The sequence below is a fragment of the Limulus polyphemus genome, unplaced genomic scaffold (genome assembly GCF_000517525.1).
Source record: "Limulus polyphemus unplaced genomic scaffold, Limulus_polyphemus-2.1.2 Scaffold9020, whole genome shotgun sequence".
Lineage (NCBI taxonomy): Eukaryota > Metazoa > Arthropoda > Merostomata > Xiphosura > Limulidae > Limulus > Limulus polyphemus.
The window spans coordinates 1-5102 of NW_013674630.1; the positions used below are offsets into that span (position 1 = coordinate 1).

The 5102-nt window shown below is 31.2% G+C and overlaps 1 long non-coding RNA gene across 1 annotated transcript in view; it reads left to right on the forward strand.

Annotated features, from left to right (window-relative positions):
- The first annotated feature begins 304 nt into the window (after nucleotides 1–304).
- Nucleotides 305–5102, forward strand: part of LOC106475704 — a 7573-nt gene continuing 2775 nt past the window's right edge. Inside the window, exons 1-2 of the long non-coding RNA XR_001291840.2 lie at nucleotides 305–575; nucleotides 762–827. This is a non-coding gene — a long non-coding RNA (uncharacterized LOC106475704). The remainder of the gene's footprint in view (nucleotides 576–761; nucleotides 828–5102) is intronic.

Genomic DNA, 5102 nt, shown 5'->3' on the forward strand with positions numbered 1-5102 from the left:
TACACAGTCATTGCCAGGAATACACAGTGTAATTGCTACTTTACTATAATTTTATTACAATTTGTACTTTACCTTAATTATCATGCTCAGTAAAAATTTTAGTGAGTTATTTAAGAGGTTTTTGTCCAGATACAATTACAAATAAACAAAATAGCTGAGAAACTTAATCAATAAACAGGAATATTAATTATAATCAAAATCCTATTTTTGAAGAAGATTTAACTGTTGCTAAGTTAAAGACTTTCACCCCTATAATAGCTGTTATTTTGACAGCAAGAGAGTTTCATCTTATTTCATCATGTATTACATAACATAACGCTAATTAAATTTCTTTAAATAAAACAGGTATTAGTAAACCTACTTTAAAACCTAACCTAGTGGCAGCTTATGGTGATGGCAGTGACTCGGACACCGAACCTGAACCACTGGATGTTCTCCAACCTGTGCAAAATCCTCTTAAAGCATGGGAGATGAAGCTAACAGACTTAAAAAAGATGGCTTGCTTACTGTGTAAACGTCAGTTCCCAAACAAGGATGCTCTTACGAGACACCAAAAACTCTCCGACTTGCATAAGGTAAAAAATAATACTTATAAACAGATCTATGGGTTGGGATTATTGTAGTTGTGTTCAGATATTTTAAACAGAATAGCCACAATATCTTACCTGAATTATACTGGTAGATTTACCGTTAGCTGAAAAATACTTGAGTTTATTTAAGTAGATCTAGATTGTTGATATCCCAAAATATTTTTCATGTAGCAAAACATGGAGGCTTTACGAAGAACCATAGACACACAAGAGGTAGTGGAAAAGGATGAGAGAAAGGTATGTACTTTTAGTTTGCTATACCCACACTGCTTCGTGAAACAAGGTGGGGCATATTGGTTTGCCCTTGTCTGTCTACTTTGATCTTGTAGACAGGGTATCTCTAGAATGGATAAATGGATTTAGACCAAACATATATAAGAGATCCTACATACATAGTTCTAGACCTGCTTAACTTTTGAAAGTCATGGGTCAGGGTCATTTGTGTGTTGAATACCTTCCCCAGCTTGTAGACATATTTCAATACAGGACAAATGGATATTGATGAAACTTGTGCAACCTGTAGTATTTTTGAAAATCAAGGTCAGTCAAAATTTTGGACTTAAACATACAGTATAACATTAGTAGGGGTATAGGTGTTTCGTAAACTCAGTTTACATGTGGTATTTGTATAGGTGTTTCGTAAACACAGTTTACATGTGGTATTTGTATAGGTGTTTCGTAAACACAGTTTACATGTGGTATTTGCATAGGTGTTTCGTAAACACAGTTTACATGTGGTATTTTAGTTTCATCAGGCTGTATAAGCGAGAAGTTTTTTTATTAGTGTTTATTTTTTATCCTAATGATGACTGACACTGTATCTAATGGAAAGTTTTAAAAAATTGCCCAGATTTGACAGTGTCACATAAATTTCTAACATTAAATTTATGTAAAATATTTGCACATCAATTTTTTTCCTGTAGTATTTAGAGGTATTCTTAAGTTCTAAAGTCAGTTGAATTAAAATATGTTTGAAGCATGAAATTATTATTAACATAAGATTTGATTTTGTACTCCTTATCAAGTGTATGAAAGAGATTTTAATTGTATGCATTTATTAGTGCATTTTTTTGGTTTTGTTTAAGTTTTTAGAGCCACTCAACTGTCAAGTGATTTTATCTCGCTTGTTTCTTCGAAGCTCTGTGAAACATTTTTCCTGAGCATCTTTTTTAAATACACCCCAAACTAGTTACTGTGTTAACTTTTGAGAATTCTAAGTGATTATATTTTATTATAACATGTTTTTTGGGGTTCTTTTAAATCAGATTTTTCCTGATCATCTTTTTCAGTTATACCTCAAGCTAACTACTGTGTCAATATTTGTGAATTCTGACTATAAAATCGTATAAGTTTCTGTTTCCTCTCGCTTTTGGCTATTTTGTAACCATATTCTGAGACTCTACTGTAGTCTTTCACATCTGCTTTTCTTTTAGTGGAAAGAATATTGCATGTATTTTATGTTGGTAGTTTTGTTTCCTAATACCTAGTATAGGTAGTAGTGATTGATTCTTAGTGAGTTAAGTGAGAACTCTCAAACATTTTCATCTAGATGTCGCATTTACAGTTTCTTTTTTTAGGTTCTAAGGGCTCATCGTAACCACTCTGGTGGTTTTCCTTGGCACTAACTTTTTTCTAGGTAGTAACGCTGTTAACATAACTTGTAGCCTTGATCATGATCTAGTCATACACAGTAAAACCTCTCCAATTTTTTTTTCTCTTGTGTGTTTATCTGTGCAACCTGAAACAGGAAATCATGTTGCTGTTTCTTGTCATTCTGTAAAGACAAATTTTTTTGTATAGTTCTTCATATGTTACTCATTCTGGTTTGTTTCCCCATTGGTATGTAATCATAATAAACATTAAATCTTGTGCATGTGGTCTTGAGTCTTAAGGATGGTTGTATTCTTGTCATTTTGCCAAATTATGTGATTTATAGTATATATTTATTTTGGATAGTAACCAAACATTTGTCTTGAGTCACTAACTGTATACTACATAGCATAATGACCTTTAACCTTCTTATAATAATAAAAAGAAACCTTTCTTTCATTTACCATTCAGAGCTAGTAAGTAGTACAAGAGTTGTGTGGTGTGAAAACAGTTCTTGTGCTACGAGCCCTGATGAAGCCTCAATGGTAAAACACTGACTGAAATAAAATTTTTGTTTATCATTTGCTGGAGAGTAAAGGTCTTTTTTTTTTGTAATTGTATTTCCAAAATTTCAAAATCCCTCGACTGTACACTACACATTTTGAACAACAATAAAATACGTAGCATAATGTTAAAATATTATAGTAATTCATGTTTTCTTTCTGAACGATGAAATTCAAAAGGGTGACATAAATTATGTGAAACTTTAGCACTGTTCAAGTCCTTCATGATGTAAATCTGTAACGTAAGAGAAGGTAACGTCTACAAGTGCTATTTTCTGTTTGATAAGATTTGGTAATTAATGAACTGATTAATAGAGTCACGTTGACATATCTGCAATTACAATTAACAAGTGGTCAGTTAGGAACTCAAGCATGAGGAGTGAAAGAAGTTATAACAGGCGTGCAGAAGTAATGTAGTGTTACTCTGCAGGATGTTGTTTACAAGTAGTGGGTCTGATGCACAAAAATTAGCTAAGTAAATTAGTGAGGGTGATTTTGGAGGTAAGAATGTTTTTCTTCGAAAAGCTTATTATTTGAAAAAAATATTTCAATGCCAGTTATTTGATTATATGTTGAAACTTATTTGTTCATTTGGAGCCTGTTATAATTGTGACTTCACAAAATACAACTGTTATAATAATATGAAAAGACATTGTTATGTATCTGTGGTTGATGTCTCTACTGATTGTAGATTGTGACACAGAGCAATAAAGTATCAATTACACTGTGTATTCCTGGCAATGATTGTGTGTAAAGTAGCAATTAAACTGTGTATTCCTTGCAATGACTGTGTCTGAAAACAAAACCAGATGTACTATACCTAATGAAACAAAACTGAAAACAAAACCAGATATACTATACCTAATGAATCAAAACTGAAAACAAAACCAGATGTACTATACCTAATGAAACAAAACTGAAAACAAAACCAGATGTACTATACCTAATGAAACAAAACTGAAAACAAAACCAGATGTACTATACCTGATGAATCAAAACTTGAAAATAAAACATTTATAACTACAACATATGTAACTTCAAAAATATAGTACAAGCAAATTAAAATCTTATTTATTAAATATTATACAAAAGTGAAGATTTGAGTCAATTTTGTATATTTTTCATTCAAAGTTCTTTATTACATTTTTCAAGCATTTAAAACTTGCTGGTAACACCAAAGAAAAAACACCTCTGAGAAAATATAAATGATTTTATATTAAAAACTATGGTCAGGTGTAACACAACTTTTTTTTTACATATCTCCAATCAAGCCCTTTACAAAACTGAACTTTCACTAGAGATTGCTTTGGTTTCTACCAAAGAATAATTAACTATGTACCTCCAATACATTTTTACAAATACAGCATCAAATTGGCAATTTTCTTGAAACCCTACTTTTATATATAAAACTCCTCAAAAACCAGTTTACTTCTACAATAGTGTTGAAACCACCATCAATCCCCTGAAACATAAATCAGACTAAACTTAGAACTATGAGAAAAACTGGCTTTGAATGGACAACCTAACAATGTTAGCTGACCAACAGATGTTTCTTTTCTCGTTTAACAGAGTGTAACTAGCTGGTTACAGCGAAACAATCTTAAGGAAACACTTAACATCTCCAAACAAGGTTCACAGCATTCTCTAATAGCTCTAGCAACAAGCATTGCATTCACAAACGTACAGTAACACAATAAAAAAATCTTCAAATATTGATCAACAAGTACAGATGTTGTTTTCAAGAAGTCGTGGAATGACAACTATTCAAAATGGATGGTAGGATATGATGCACGAAAGCTAAGAATTGGAATATCTTCCCTACAGAAAAAGCTGCCGGTACCAAATGAAGTTTGTATGCCACAGCCTTTATCTTTTGTATCTTGGCTACTTAAATTTTTACTGTCTACAAAATAAAATAACAACTTTTATAGAATACATTTATTTTCTTTAAAAAAGAAGAAATAAATCATACATTTTTATACGATATTTCTATTATCTAACAAATGAAAACTTTGTATTTTAAAGAATATATTTATTGCTTAAAAACGTGGGAATAATCATGCATTATTACACAATATCTCTATTATATAACGGATGACAAAACCACACCTCTAACACAATATCTATATTATATAACGGATGACAAAACCACACCTTTAACACAATATCTATATTATATAACGGATGACAAAACCACACTTTTAACACAATATCTCTATTATATAACGGATGACAAAACCACACCTTTAACACAATATCTCTATTATATAACGGATGACAAAACCACACCTTTAACACAATATCTCTATTATATAACGGATGACAAAACCACACCTTTAACACAATATCTCTATTATAT